At 40.4% G+C, this 16983-nt stretch overlaps 1 protein-coding gene across 5 annotated transcripts in view; it reads right to left on the bottom strand.

Moving 5' to 3' along the window:
• The window catches only part of OSBPL3 (oxysterol binding protein like 3), a 206580-nt gene that overhangs the window by 125518 nt on the left and 64079 nt on the right, over positions 1-16983 (bottom strand). The window lies entirely within an intron of this gene.

Genomic DNA, 16983 nt, shown 5'->3' with positions numbered 1-16983 from the left:
CAATAAAAAATATCTTACCCTCCTAAAAATAATCTTTGAATCAAATAGAATCTGATATTAGTTATCTATTTTCTCCCACAAAACCCACTGGCATTGAGGTGAATCTACTTTTGCTGAATCAGATATGTAACACCGGGATCTAGTCCTAAGATTCAAAAAATAAAGAACTATTCTGTGCACTGAAAGATAAATAAACTTCAATAGGAAAGTTCTGAGAACTCCACCATGACTAAAATAGCATACTCAACTGAAAACAAACAAAATTATACCAACATGGGAGCCTATAACTTCAGATTCGGCTCTATAAAGTCTTCAGAATCCATATGCTCTAGTGACCTCATGGAAAGGAAAGAATGAAATAGCAAGTCAAAGTCAACTCCAACACATGGAAACACCAATATGAATTATGTCAAGACTTGTCAATCCTGGCTGCCACATTAGTCATCCTAGAACTCACAAAGAGATTGTGGAGACTCCTCTTCTGAGAGGCTGTTGACAATCATATCCACAAATGAAACATGGGTCCTCCAAGACCTCAAAGGCTTTCTTCTATCATGGTAGGCAGTACTGGCTTAGGTCACTGATGGCCTATTTACAAGCAATCAGGGGTCTAATTAAAACCCTTACAGAATGACTAAAAGCCAAATCTGGACACGATGTTAAAATGATGACCTTCAAGCTCAAATCTGGATGTGACGTTAAACTGACCTTGAAGCTCCGAAACGGTTGGTTGATCTTTGATCTGTATGCTTGCTTTACATTTAGCAATGACTCAGGCCCACATTTAAAAAAAAGAGTTACTACATCTCTAATTCTCAGAAATACCACCATGTAGGTTAAGATAGACATGCACGTGTACACACATACTCACACAGACCAACCCATCACAAGTCAAAAGAACCACCCAAGCTAATGAAAAGCCTGCAATTCATTGTCTGCAGTCAAAAGAGCAAGATAGATGGAGCAATCACAGATAATTCCAAATTTTGAGAGGTTATATTCCCAAAAGGTAGTTATAAATCAGCTGTTTGAAACTTGAAACACATTTTCTCATAGAAATCTGTTAGCTTGTGGTCACATACCCAGGTGAGACCAGGGAGACCAATGCAATGCATGTGAAGCAGAAAGTTGATGGCACTTCCTAGAGGGGGAAAATGTCTTCCAAGTTCAACTCCTAACGTAGCTCAACAGTGGCAGTGCCCCGGCTGCAGCATGGGGAAACAGGGTGCACACTCTTGGTCTTGTCCTTCCCCAGATATCCTAAACTGGTGAACAAACAGGCCCTGGGCCACATGGGAAACCCACCCCACTCCCATTCAGACATACGAATCCTTCACAGGGGATCTCTCTGTGACTGCGAGGGCCTGTGGCTTTTTGCTGCTCTCCCAAAGTTTTAATTTCAGTAAGTGTCTGCTTATCCAGAAGTGAAAGCAAACAAGACTTCTCATTACAGAATTTTAAAAAATATTTTTTAGTTGAAATACAGCATGCATACAGAAAGTCAAATTACTGGATTTTTAAAAAAATGTATTTCATAGGGAAGATACATGAAAAGTAGTGACTTTCAGCAACTTCTCAATGTCTCTTGTGGTCTATACAAATTCTGTTTTTCATCACCCTTGTGTCCTACACCCAGCACAGAGGCTGTACATAGTGGGCACCTCAAAGACGTGTGGGATCTCTGTACCTTTAACTTCATTAGTATTGTGGATGTAATTTATTTTAAAAAATACCTTAGAATAACTTACATACACTGTGATAGTGACCTTGAGCAATCTGCCTCTTTGTGCCTCAATTTCCTTAACCAGGGAATCATTCTCGCCCAGGGAATTGTGTGGCTGAGTGACCAGAGTAGGAAGGAAATTAAATTTTCAGTGGATACCTTGGTGCCTTCAGAATGTGGTTTCACAAATACATGTCACCCATTAAACAATCGAAGAATCGGAATGCATTATGTGAGTCATCATTACAGTAAACCCCAAATGAGAACTGGGAGCGTGTAATAGCTCGAGACGCCCTCCCTAGCCCCTCTCCCGCCATCTCATTGTCCCTCCTCCAGCCCTCCTCAGGCTTACACTGAGCTACTGGCTCAAGCCCCATCCTCAGTCTGACCTCATTCTAGCCTGACCACCTGGTTCTGATTCACAGCCTTGCTGTCAACCCTGCTATTTGTGCTTCATTCTCCAGTCCTGCTTCAGAATTTCAGGTCAAGGATCTCTGTTCCTCCTCTAACAACCAGCCACACTCTCACTGACCCAGAGTTTCTTGGGTGAAAGTGATGGATCATCCTCCTTACAGAAAACCTCAGGGCTAATTCTGAATTCAAAGTTTGCTTATTACCTTAGGGTCAGTACAGAAAAGGGAGTGGGGTGGGGAAGGAAGGGTTGAGTGACAGTTTTAGAACCAGAAGAAAAAGCAAACATACAAGTGTGACCATCAGGGTACTCTGCAGTATTGCTCCACACCCCCTTCACACACACACAGTATCAGAGAGGGACCAATTAAGCCAATTGCTCACCTTAGGGACAGCAAATACATTCCTAGAAGATAGTTTCTGTCAATCGTGATAGATTATCTATCAAGAAAGGGTCTTCACTCATCTCACCTCTTTCTTTAATAGGCCCACAAAAGAACACAGGGCACACTTGCAGAAGGCAGCTCATCATGTCTGGGGGGTCAGGACTACAGTCTTAGTACAGGCACTTACAACGGGGCTCCTCTCCTCAGCACCCTTCTCTCTGAGAACCAGCCTCGCCCCGTGCCCTGCCCCTCCCTGGCCACTGGGATGACCCAAACCAAGGGCAGCCACCGCACTGACCAAGCTGAGCCAACCAGATTCTCTTTGTCCAGAATTCATAAGTAGACACAGGGATCAAGGCAGCCTCTGACGGCCACTGAACTTAAAGACAAGTGGGACCGCCGGGGACAGGGGTCGGGGGGCTGGGGGGAGGTGCTATTTTTCACCAGGTGCTGGGAAAGCAGAGATGAGAGGGAAAAAGCAGGGAAAGCAGAATGGCAGGGCCTGTAGACAGAGATGGGCAGACCAGAGACACAGAGAAAGGCAGAGCGAGACACACAGGAAGACAGACAGACAACACACATATGCAGTGAGACAGAGCTAGAAGCCAAGTAACAGATGCACAGAGAGACAAATCAGATGGGGAGGCCAGCGGGGGTGGGCGGTCTGGTGGGGAGAATGGAGGACCGGATGGATCTCTGCTGTGTCTGAGGCCCTGCCAAGTTCCAGCTGTGCCTCTAGCTTCCTGCCCAAGGGCTCTGTGAGCTACGCCTGCATCAGTCCAATAAAATCCCCCCTTTCCTGATCCAGCTTGAGATACTATTTTTCACATATGAAATAAGAAAGTAATTTTGAGTATCAAAACGCAACGAGAGGAGGGATTGGCAGATTTTGACACATATTGCTGAGAGCGGCATAAATAAATAAAAATGTTTGGGAAACCTATTTAATGACTGTTATCAAAATGCTATAAAATAGTCTTACCCTATTATGAATCTTACTCAAGATTCATAACAGGCGAGAAGTGGATACAACCTTAATGCCCAACATTAGAGGATAAGTTGAGCAAATTAGGACTAGAATATATTATTTTATACAATAAATAATATTGCTTCTAAAGATATTTGTGAAGAATATAACATGTCAATTATTCGTGTTTAAAGAAAAATACTAAATATAAAAGTGCACATTGAAAATAAAAATCACAGGAAATGCTCAAAGAGATAATAGGGGCTACATTTGGATGGCAAATCAAAGGGGGTTTTTCCCTCTCTTTTGCTTATTAATTTTCTGTAGTTTCAACGTTTTTATAATGAGAATATATTCAAGATGATATATTTAATCACTTAAAATCAAATGGTAGGGGGAGTAGTAAGAGTCTACCCCTTACACTTTTGTACTTGTTTTTCTCGAGTCGTAACTTTCCTATTACTGTAGTATCCAGTGTGGATTCCTACACAGAACTGCCAACTTGAAGAAGCAAGGTCACCCAGTTAAGCTCCTTGCTAATATTGTCACTCTGACATTAATTTCCTAACATTTCCTCAGTGCCAGCCTACCTTGTGTCAGGCTGGGTTTACCTGGTGTGGATACTCTGCTGGGCAACTTATGACTTTCTGAGTCAGCCAATTCCATTTTTAAATGTTTTGACAATGTCAAGGATCTCCAGCTTAATCAGCTGCCCCGAGGCCTATCTGAGCATTCACCAACCTGATGGTGGTCAGAAGACTGTTCCATGTCCAAAAAGATCCCCTTTCTCCCAGGATATTTAGATCTATGACTGTGCTGCTCAAGGTTCTGCTTAGGAATCAGAGTTGTCCTGTCACAAGCTGGTTGGTTGTTTCCTTTCTTTAAGGATGATACAAATCAGCTATATAGATTCTCTTTCTCACTTCTTTTTTATGTGCATATGTATGTATATGCAAAGGGACAAGGGAGGGGGCATAAAAATGTATCACTTTTATATATGTCTTCGGATATTTATAACATAAGAGCACAGTGAACCCATACATGTAATGAACGCTCAAAAAATGTTATTAAAGATTACTAAATGGCATGAATACAGAGTGTGGTGTTTTAAATTCCATATATATGAACACAGAAACCCACAGCTGAGTCAGAAATTATCCTGATAGGCCTTTCACTGACCTATGGCTACCATAACAAACTCCCCTCGGTTTCCCCTTTTAACATAAATCCCAGAAGCGTGCGGAGAAGGTGAGGTCGGTATATTTACCTGACTTTGTTAATTGCTGTCTGGACCTTGGAACACTAGGAAGGATGCCCACCTATAGTAATATGTGGCCAGACACCTTTTCAAGAACAGAAGAAATAGTCCAATTCCAGCCCAAATACTCTAACACCCAAGATGGTCTCCACATCTCTCCTGGCCGGGCCTCTCAATTCACAACAAAAACTTTCTTCCTTCCAAATGGCCAGTAGGCAGGCCTGCTTGAAGGGAGAGGTACTGAATGTCTCAAATGAGTTCTACAAGGATGGCTTTCCTTCCAAGTTAAACTCCTGAGGTAGAAATCCCTCCCTGCAAGAGCTATCTCCAGCTTCTCAGAGCTACAAATGCATTCAGGGTCGCCATTCAGATGGGAACGTATCACTGCCTTTCTCTATCACTGTTTGTAGCAAACAGTATCACTGGGTTACATCCAGGAGGAGAAAAGCGGGAAGAGAGGTGGGTTTCTCCTAACGGTGTGTTTAAGTCAGGCTTCCTCCTTTACACTTTACTGTGGTTACAGTTCAGAGCTGGCTGGGTGGACAAGTCCAACTTCACAGCCATTACTGTACCCACCTTTGTGACATGGAAAGGTTGAGCAGAATAACTGTTTTGGATCCCGTGGATCACTTTTAAGACAGGATGGCAGAGCTGGAGTTAGAAAGATAAAAAGCTTATTCTGTTTCATCAAAGTGATCCTTAAATAGCTCCGGAGGGAAACCTTATCAGCCCTCAGTTTTGCACTTGTGTGATGAAGAGGAAGACACAATTACTAGATGTGCTCCTATAACAGGGATTGGTATGCAGTGGTAACCAGAACCTATTATTTCTTTATATCTAGAACAATTACCGCCTAAGTGTAATCTGAATTGAGGAAAATGATAGCGACCTATTTTCAGCTACAGAAGCAGTGGACAACAGTTCATAAAAAGCTCTCTAGCCTGCAGTTTGAACAAGTCAGGTCATGTCATGCCCCTGTTCAAACTTTTTCAGTGTTCACTTATTACCTACAAATAATAGATGTCTGGCTGCAAACCAGAATCATCCATAGATTTATTTCATTTCAGACTGTGCCACCACGCACAGCTTGTGGGATCTCAGTTCCCTGAACAGGGATTGAACCCAGGCCACAGCAGTGAAAGCCTGGAATCCTAACCACTGGACCACCAGGGAAGTCCCATCCATGGATATTTAAAAAACAAAATGCACACTCACATCCTCTTCCTGAAGGTGGCAATTCAACAGTCCTGGGTAAGAACATTTTTTAAAAATCCTTCCAGATGACTAAAATGCACAGGATTGAGAGCTACAGACTTACAAAAGGAAGTCTCTGGTCTTCTGTGCTACACACGAGGCTTGATTCCCGTAACTATCCACCTCACATTTCACCTTCCAGCAACACTAATCCACTTGCAGTTCCCCACAAACCACCCCTGAGCCTTTGCAGCAGCCGCCCTGCCCCCAATGCACACAAGGCAGAGTAGTCCCTCTTGAGGTTGCAGCTCTAATGACGCTTTCTATCCACTCCTCCCTAACATTCCCAGACACACAAAAGAAAAAGAGAAAGGAGTATCAGCACACTACTACAGAAAATCATCAAATCACAAAGTAAGAGAGCAAGAGAAGAAAAAAGGAACAAAGGAATTACAGAACAGCCAGAGAAGAATTAACAAACTGGCAATAAGTACATACCTATCAATAATTATTTTGAATGCAAATGGAATAAATTATCCAATCAAAAGACACAGAGTGGCATGGCACAATGAATTAAAAAGAAAAAAAGACCCATCATTACTCTGTCTACAAGACACTCACTTCGTATGCAAGGACACACACAGACTGAAAGTGAAGGGATGGAAAAAGATACTCCACGCAAACAGAAACCAAAAGAAAGCTGGGGTAGCAATACTTATATCAGACAAAACAGACTTTAAGACAAAGGCTGTAATAAGAGACAAAGAAAACCATTACGCAGTGATAAAGGGATCAATCCAACAAGAGGATATATTTGTAAATGTTTATGCACCCAGCATAGGGACACCTAAATATATAAAGCAAGTATTAACAGGCCTAAAGGGAAAAAGAGACAGTAACACAATAACAGTAGGAGACTTTAATACCCCACTACATTAATGGATAAATCTTCTAGACAGAAAATCAATAAAGAAACACTGGCTTTAAATGACACATTAGATCAAATGGACTTAACATTCCCAGGCTGGCACACACCAGGCTGCCCTTGCACATACTTTATTCTAGCAACTGTATTTAATACAAAGAAAAATTCTGTTTGCATGTCTGTCTCCTTACTGAATTGTAAGCTCCTGGAGGGAAGACACTGTTCTTTTTCATCTTCATACCCTGTAGCCTCACAAAATACTTGTCATACGGTAGGTACTTAATAAATTTCCAATGAACTAACTAATAAATGCACCATGTGAAGGCAGTGTAGCCAAAACTATAACAAGGAATACTGATGACATTATCTTGTTTTAGTTGAGCAAAAGAAAACCTGAGTGAATATAATCACTAATTTTTACTCAGTTAGATTCTCCATTGTGTGCCTTGGGTTCTAAGAGTTACGTAATAATCCTCAAGTACACTAAAGAGAAAGCTCTTGGGAATCTTTGATTCAGTTAAAAGCAATGCTGCTCTCATCTTATGTCCAGAATTTATTTCAAGGGGAACCACATGACTTCAATTCCAGCCTTAGATATTGATGAAAGAAATCTCTGAAAGAAGCTGGCAGGGGAGTTGGCAAGACGAAGATATATTGTATATGCAGTTTAGAGATTTCTGAATAGCATTTTGCAAAGCTACAGGCTTACAGGATTTAAAATATGACTCAGAACACCAACTGGGACGCCAACGTTTTTATTTTTAGATTTTTCTAGCAGAGAATATGGCTATAAATTCAACCTACTCAGTCTACAAATCCTCTAAACTTCCTCCTAGAGAACAGAAAAACACTTGGCATTTCTCTGGGTATTATTTTATTTGCATATATAGTTATGCTGGTGAAATTCTGGTAACTAAGGAAGAATTAATAATGGAAGCTCTAAATGATTCCCATGATTACTGTTTAAGTTGGCAAAGTATCCTCAAGCACAGAAGAAACTCGCTCGTGGAAATGTGCACGGGCAAGTTGTTCAGTTTTTTCCACAATGGTATGCTGGCTTGTAGTTATATGTGTTCTCAGACAAGTGGCAAGGGGACAGTAACAGAAGGACCACAATTCTGAGAGAGAAAATGGGACCAGAGAAAATTCAATGGCATGGTAAAAATATTTTATGCTTTATACCATCTGTGCTTTGCTGCTCAGCACCTTAACTTCTCATTGTCCTGTCCCTTTAAAAAATCACTTTATTGAGGAATAATTTACATACAATAAAATGCCCCCTTATAATGTACACTTTGATGAGTTTGGACAAATGTATATGCCTATATGACCACCACTTCAAGCAACATATAGAATACTTCCCCCACCCAGAAAGTATCCTCATGCCCTTTTGCAGTCAACTCCCACACTCCCACCTCTGATTTCTATCACTAGGATTAATCTTGTCTGTTTCAGGACTTCATGTAAATGGAATCATGCAGAATATGCTCTTTTTGTTTCTGCTTCTTCCTCTCAACAATGTTTCTGAGTTTCAGCCACAATGTTGCTTATATCAGTGGTCCCTTCTTTTCCACTGATGAGTAGTATTCCATGGAATAAATAAATATACCACAATTTGTCTCTTTACCAGTTGATGAACATATGGGCTGTTTCCAGCTTTTAGTGGTTCTAACAAAGCTGCTATGAACAGCTGTATAGAGGTCTTTCTTGGGCAAATGCATAGGAGCAGAACTGTTAGGCTGAAGGGAAGTGTGTTTAATGTTAGAAACTGCCAGTTGCTCTCCATGTGGCTGTGCCTTTTTACACTCCCCCCAGCCAACCCACCAGCCATGCTGACAGCTCCAGCTGCCCCAGATCCAACGTATAATAAGTTTCAGCCATGCTGGTGGGTGTGCAGGTCTACCTCACTGTGGTTTCATTTACAAGATTATGAAATCTATGTCCTTCAACTTTCAACCTTTTCCTCTTTCTATAGAACACAAGCAATATGATATAATAAAAGATCACTGGGTCCGTTTCTGGAGTCTTGAATTTTATCACCAACTTTGTCACTAAATAGTTGCATGATGCTATAAAGACCACCTATCCTGACCTCAATGTTTTCCTAGAGATAAAGTGGTTAAGTCAGACCCAGTGAGACTTATATTTTTGTTCTAAACAAAAATGAACATAAATGAGTTCTGTCGAAAGCAACATATTCCTTTCATAATAGTTAAGCATTATTTTTGCATAATGTCCCAAAGTTTTCAAAGAGGTTTTGTATATATCCTATTTAATGCCAAAGGAATAACTCTCTCAAAACACCACACATTAACAAACAAACAAAAAAAGGAAGAAGAACTCATCAAGAAAGGAGATTTTATTTAATGTAAGGCTCCCTCCTCTGCCTGGTACATCAGATCTGCTCTGCCACATCAGTGAAGCTTAAACTCCCTTTCACAGTCATCAGAGCTTAATTCCAAACTGCACCTGTTTTTAAAAAACCTTTATGATTCAGGAAGCATAAATAATCCCCTTTGGTCATTTATGTTTTACTCACTAAGCTTTAAATTGTATGGAGTGAATCAAACAGCAAATCATTGGGTTTCACTCGCTATTTTGCCTTATGCATACACAATACTCCTTTACTCTTGTTAAGCTTCACACATCTAGCAACGTATGGAAACTAAGCAAATTCCAAGTTAGTCCTCATCCTTTGGGTTCCCATAAGGCAAGGTGAGGCAAAGTTAATGATAAAGGTAGGAAAATACCACACATTCTTTATGAGGAAACTTAAGGAGTCAGAAGAAAGGGTAAACGGTGATCAAAGGTGAGAGGGAAAGGCATGACAAGACATTAAAGGAAATTAGTTTTCAGTTCCAAACAAATATGTGCTGGAAAAAAATGCCAATAAAACATCTGGTGTTCAGGGGGGTTTGGGGGTGGTGGTGGGGGAACAACACTTTTTATCTTCAATTCCTGTCTAAACGAATTATATATTGCCTATCTAAGAAACAGATTACACTTAACAAAGGTTTCCCAAATCTCGTTCCAAAGATATCTCAGTATATGCCAGCAGAAATAGAATAAAACTTTTATTGCTGACAGCAAAAAAGACATGGGCTTCAGTGGGATGTCTATTTCAATATGAATGGGGAAAGTTGAGTTGCAGCTAAAAAAAAGATCACATTACATGTGAAAAAATATATGCAGTATACTTCCAAGGTCCTTTTACCTATTGGGGAAATGGAAAGCAATCCACCCACCATCAATTCAGTTTGTCATTAACCTTTCCCGGGTCACTAAATTCTTTAAAAATCTAATGAGAGGTATGGTCCAGTCTTTCCAGAAAAACAATCATATGGCTTTTCACAGCCCCAAGAGATCTAGCTCCATGAAGGCCTTCCATGGAGCCTTTAAGGGACCCTAGGTTTAGAAGGACCCCTGATTAAACAAATTCACCAACGATATTTCTGCTAACAATAATTCAAATACGACCTATATCCAAACAGAGGCAGGCAAATCTCTCCTAATCCAAATCCCAAATACATACATGGTAGAATCTGAACTTGACTTTTGTAAATTCCAAAAATTACTTAACATTCTCACAGGAAGCACATGTTCCGAGGTACAAAGTGGGCTGTGGAAATGCTCCCAGAAATACATTCCCCAACCACTGCTGAGAAGTATGAGCAGTCATCTGAGTGGGTGGTGTCAGTGCCTCCCATTTCTAGAATAGGTCTAGTCTAAAAGAAGAAACTCCTTATGGGACACAGAGGGAGGAGAGTAAATGGCTAGCAAAAATGTATGTGAGCAGACTGGTAAATGTGACTTAATTTGGAAACATTCAGAACTAGAGGTGAAAAAGAAGGAGTCTGGGAATTCTGGGTCGTAAGGCAGGTGTCTGTCTGTAGTAGGTAGAAAAATGGCCCCCAAATACATCCACATCCTAATCCATGGAACCAGTGAATGTTACCTTTTATGGCGAAAAGGACTTTGCAGAGATATTATTAAGTTAAAGCCCTGGAGATGGATTATCCAGGATTACCCATGAGGGGCCAGTGTAATCACAGGGTCCTTATGAGAAAGAAGCAGGAGATCAGAGTTAGTAGAATGCAATGTAATGAGATGTGATGATGGAAAAGGAGATGTGATGTGGGACCTTGAGCCAAGGAATGCAGGTAGCCTCGAGAAGGTAGAGAAAGCAAAGAAGAAGGTTTTCCACATGAGCCTCCAGGAAGAGTACAGCCCTGCTGATACTTTGACTTTAGACTCCTTAGACTTTTGACCTCCAGAACTGTAAGGGAATAAATATTTATTGTATTTAGTGGTTTTAAGCCACTAAAATTGTGGCTTAAAACAATTTAGTTTGTAACAGCAGCAACAGGAAGCTAATACGTTGTGTGCTATCTTTCTTTTTTAAGGGGTTAGGAAATGAAGAGAAGTACAAAACAGCAGCTTATGGAAAAAGTATTTTCTGATGAATGACAAATACCTCCATCAATAAGGCTGAGAACAGTTCAAATATGGCCCTGAACCAATAACATATGGGGAAGTTATGTGGTATAATGGAAACACATTGGACTCGGAGTTAGAAAAGCTGAGTTCTCACCCTTGCTTGTCCATGTAGAGCTATGTGCCATCAGGCAAGCACAACCTCCTTGGGTCTGAGTGACTGATCTTTAAAAGGAAACATTCAGACTACATGAATTATAATGTCTCCTTAACACAGGCCAGAGGACTTCCCCTGCTGACCAGTGGTCAGTTTTCCCATTAACTAGTTCTTACATGTCTTATCTTCATCCCTATAACAGCCTGTGAGGTTGGCCACACTTTGCCTATTTCAACCTAAAGGAGGTCATTTGCCCACCATTGCTGAGATTCAAATGCAGGCGTGTCTGACTGGGGGCCTCCTCCTTATCCACTGTGTTATGCTGCCTTTCCTGGTCAAGGTTTGCACTGTGGGTCTACGGATCTGAGGCAGTTCAGAATACAAGAGCAAGGAGACTACCAACCCAAATCAGGATCATGGACATGCTAGAGAAAGTGAAAGAAAAGGGGGTTGGGGGTAGGGAGACCAAACTGCCTTACACTCAAGCAGTTTAAAAGCTAGATATTGCAAAATAAAACTTTTCTTTTGAAAAACAAAAGAAAAATGTCAAGACACCAAGTGGCCTCAATGGGCAGACACCCTACTGTTCCGTAAGGTAGGATGCTCTATTACAAACCAGTGACCCTTCCTTCCTTCACATTCCGATTCCACACTGGGACTATGCTGCTGCAGCAGCTCCAGCCTTCATGGTTCATGGGAGGAGAATGGAAAGGCTGCTACCCAAAATAGTTTAATAAGGCCAGCAATGATTCCTGGAGTAATAACAGGCCAGGCAGGCAGCTGCCTGCAGAATTGGGCCCAGCTGAGAGGGGGTTTCACAGCTCAAGTTTAACATGGAGAATAAAGAGGACATTCATTACACGTGTTCAAGGAGGGAAAGCTCATTAGTACCATCTGCAAACTCCCAAAGAGGGAGTCAAATATGAGGCGATTCAGCTTGACAATTTATTAACACTGTCCCAGAGTTCAAAAGCAACTGACACGTGAAGGCAAAAAGCAACCATGCAAACACAGACCTTTAGAACATTCTCTCTCTCAATGGACTCTGATTTACTCCCAAAATTTACCGAAAATTTTCATGGGCAAAACAGCATCTGAAGTTTATGAATAGTTTAAAAGAAGCAGAACATGTAAAGGAGAAGAAAAACATGAAGAAAACTATAAAGACACTGACAACCATAGGCCACTCTAAAAACCCAAACTAGTTTTACCCCACAATACAGAACACTTAGGTTGTCAATGATATTTCTGATTATACTTCTGTACCCAAAGAAAACTAATAGTTGAGCAAAATTTTAAGGATGGCATGCAAAAGAAAATTTGCTTTTCCGTAATTCATTTATTTTAAATTCCAGTTTAGACAAGTATTTGCAAATGCTCCCAGTTCTTATCCGAGGTCAATGGTTACATAATTAGTTATGAGAAGAGAAAAGAAACAGATGGGTAATTCATAAAGTTAATAACTATCTGCTTTTGCTATCAAAATTTGGAATTTCAGCCAAAGATACCTATACAAAAATATATGTAAGAGTTACAAATGGCATAAATAGAAAGGGTAAAACAATAAATTCTAAGGTTTGTTGGCATTACATTGGTTTAGTCTGTAAATAGCTCCACAGATAAAATGAGAAAAGCAAAGTTTAAAAGAAGGAAAGGACAGAATGCAATGGGGCTGATGAGAAAAGGCAGACCATATGTGTAATTGCTCTAAAAAGAGAATATGAGAGACAGTCCATTTTTCTCAGCTGGAATCAAAAGTAAGAGTGTGAGGGCTTCCCTGGTGGCGCAGCGGTTGAGAGTCCGTCTGCCGATGCAGGGGACACGGGTTTGTGCCCCAGTCCAGGAAGATCCCACGTGACGCGGAGCAGCTGGGCCTGTGAGCCATGGCCGCTAGGCCTGTGCGTCCGGAGCCTGTGCTCCGCAACGGGAGAGGCCATAACAGTGAGAGGCCCACGTACCACAAAAAAACAAAAAAAAAAAAAGTAAGAGTGTGAAAGTGATAGAAAGTAAGGTCATGTGAGAGAAGTTTTTTATGTGTAAAAAGTTAAATCTCACCATTTCAATGCAGGTCTCATTTGAAAAGCACCAATATCAATTACCTCAACAAATTTTTATTCAAATATTACACAAATAAACACAGCATACTCATCACCAATCTTACTGACAAGTGTAAGTCTTCTTTGCTGGATATGAGAAGCAATAATGTTTTCATTATATTCTTCTCATGTGTCTGAGTTAGAAGCTTTGATGACAACCGAGTTCCTTGGATCAAAGACAAAATTGTCAGTAATAAAATATAAGTGAAATGAAAACTGTTGTCAAAAAACAGCAACAAGAAAAAATAACTTCAGCAACTATTAGAATAAAAGGTACCTGCAGGGCCCAAAAGGGAAACAATCTTCATTTAACATTTGCTTTGCCAAAAACATACCTATCTTTGCCCTTGATCACTGAGAAGTAACGTAAAGCACATTATGGTTTCAAGAAGCCTGTGTCCATGCTGGTCTTCTCAAAATCCGATTAGAGATTTGGATGAACAATACAGGAAAATTTGGCATAACTACTCATATGGCTTTATCCTTGAAATAAAGACTGTAAAACTGAGTTTGCCATGCAGCTTACCTTTGAATGAATCTTTTCTAGAAATATTTTACGCTTACATTGAGAAGCAATGTAAGGACCTGTGTTTGAATTAGGTAGCACTTTCATTTATATCTTCTATTCCTTGGAGCAGAGTTCAACACCCCTCATCCTTGGCAACAGGCAGATGGAAAAGCCAGAAGTTGTAATAGCTGAAATACCTTCTACCTAGGACACTTAATTACCCCCACTGGACAGGCTTGCCTCATTTTATTTAACGCGTGATCTTGAAAATTGTATATAGTCATTGGAAGATGACTTAAAAGAACCTTGTAGTGACTCTTTCTTTTTTAAGATAAGAAAATACGTAAAATATTTTTGAAAAATATGTACAAGGTTGCTCATCACAAAGTTGCTTGTACTAGTCAAAACTCTGGATAGAGAATTGGTTAAATAAGTTATTGTATATTTAGACAATAACCTATAAGACATCCATTAAAAATAATAAAACAGGGGCTTCCCTGGTGGCTCAGTGGTTGAGAGTCCACCTGCCGATGCAGGGGACACGGGTTCATGCCCCATTCCGGGAAGATCCCACATGCCGTGGAGCCGCTGGGCCTGTGAGCCATGGCTGCTGAGCCTGCACGTCTGGAGCCTGTGCTCCACAACGGGAGAGGCCACAGCAGTGAGAGGCCCACGTACAGCAAAAAATAATAATAATAATAATAAAACAGGAATAAGGGAATTTTTATTCTAAGTTAAAAAATCTACGGAATCACAAGAAGTTGCCAAAATAGTGCAGAGTGGTCAGTGTAAATTTCACCTAGCTCCTACCAATGGTAACGTGCTATACATAACTGTAGGCAAAAACAAGAAATTAACACTGGCACAATACAGTTAACTAGACTACAGAGTTTATTTGGATTTCACCAGTTTTTACGCGCACTCATTTTCTGTACCTGTGTATATGTGTGCACATATGTGTATTGTTCTATAAAATTTTATCACATGTACCTTAATTCATGTAACCACCACCAGAACTGTTACATCATCACAAAGGAACTAAAAGAGAGCCTTCCGCAGTACTAGAAATGTTCTGCAACTTGCTGTGGGTGGTGGTTATGCTGTGCACATGAGATTTATACAATTCAGAATATAAGTTATGCCTGAATTTAAAAAGAACGATGATGAAGCTCAACTGCTTGATATAGATACATGTTCAAGACAGATCAGGTTTTTTAAAGTTACAAAACAGTATTTATAACAGGATGATCCCATTTTTGTATATGTCTCTATGTGCCCAGAATAAAAGTCCCAAAACGCCGAAGTTTAATATTCTTCTAAAAATTCTATTTCATTTTTCTGATGTTTATTTTGCAGTGAGTAAGAATTGCTTTAATAACTCAGGGGAGAAGACCCCACAGAAGCATATATATTCTCAAGGAAGGAATTTTTTTTATCACCACCTAATTCACTCTTCGGTTTCTCCTGGCTGAAAAGTTAGCCTTGAAATCCCCAGTATAATCCTTCCTATCACCCCTCCAAAACACAATATCAATCATCTTTATGGTTCTTGCAAAAGATGAACTTGAAAACGCCTTCCCCCTGAAGTGCAGTGTGTTAGAATATGTGTAAATTTTTCAAAGGAAGCTGAGACATGAGTACAAACTGTATTCAGGGCTAACTTTTCCTCTCACAATTTACAAAAACAAAAAAATTCTTTTAATACAACCTTCAGTGACCACAGACCCTGTGCTAAAATTATGCAAAAAGGGTTCCAGGGTCCTTGAGATGCGCAAGACAAAGATCCTGCTCTTAACAAGGTCAAAATTGTAATACGCCAAGCCACATCCATACACCACCAGTGAGCATAGAGTCCTGGGAGTAGATGCAGGAGTCAATAACCAATTCTGTCTAGGAGCGGGAAGATGGAAGGATTCTGGACAAAGAGTGACCCTGGGTCTGGTGCTTGAAAGCTTATATTTGAGCTTCTGCCAAATGAAAAAGGGGAAGAGTTGAGAGTCACTTCAGTCAGAGAGACTGCCTGCAGGCACAGAAAATTTAAGGACCTGCTGGAGAACAAGTTCATACAGGACAGGGAAGAAAAGGGAGATGATTCTAGAAACAATCTTGAACACCATGCTAAAAGCCTGAACTGCATTATCCTACACACGGTAGGAAACCCAAGGGTTTTTGCAGAGCATTAGATGGGTGGCAGTGTTGAAGGTGAGCTGGAATGAAGAGAATGGAAAAGGAAGATAAATTATTGAGCTCTTAACAGTATATACCAGCTGAAAAATACTGAGACCCTGATTAGGGGCAGCAGCAGCAGCTGTAATAGAGAAGAATACTAATTAAATTTTTCTATTTTTTCAAACTACATAAATGGCATCATGCTTTATTTAACTCACAACTTGTTTTTGTTCAACACTATTCTTAAGATTTACCCATAATGACACATGTATTTCTAGTTCTTTCATTTTAACAGCTCTATAGAATTTAGTTGATTGAATACACAATTATTCATTCATATCTTGTTCATGGATATTGAGGTCACCTCTAATTTTTTTTTTTTTTTTTTTTGGCTGCACCACATGGCTTGTGGGATCTTAGCTCCCCAACCAGGGATCAAACCTGTGCCCCCAGCAGTGAAAGCACGGAGTCCTAACCACTGGACCACCAGGGAATTCCCCTCACTTACAAATTTTTGCTCTAACAAACACCAGAGCAGTGAATAGAGCACACATACCTCCCAGTACACGTGTAGGAGACTTTTACATATCTGGAAATAGAACCGCTGGTTGTTGAAGTTATAAGGTTTGAACATCTTAAACCTAACTATTATACTTCTTGCCAAATTATTCTCTAAAGCGGTTGTTCCGAATGATATTCCCCATCAATAAAATATGAGTTTCCATCCGACATGTCCTTGCCCACAGCTGGTATAG

Source organism: Aethalodelphis obliquidens, unplaced genomic scaffold (assembly GCF_003676395.1).
Source record: "Aethalodelphis obliquidens isolate GAN/ISIS:26980383/991018 unplaced genomic scaffold, ASM367639v1 scaffold5, whole genome shotgun sequence".
Taxonomy (NCBI): domain Eukaryota; kingdom Metazoa; phylum Chordata; class Mammalia; order Artiodactyla; family Delphinidae; genus Aethalodelphis; species Aethalodelphis obliquidens.
The sequence above is the reverse complement of the archived record's forward strand: the minus strand, read 5'-3'. Positions and strand labels throughout refer to the sequence as shown.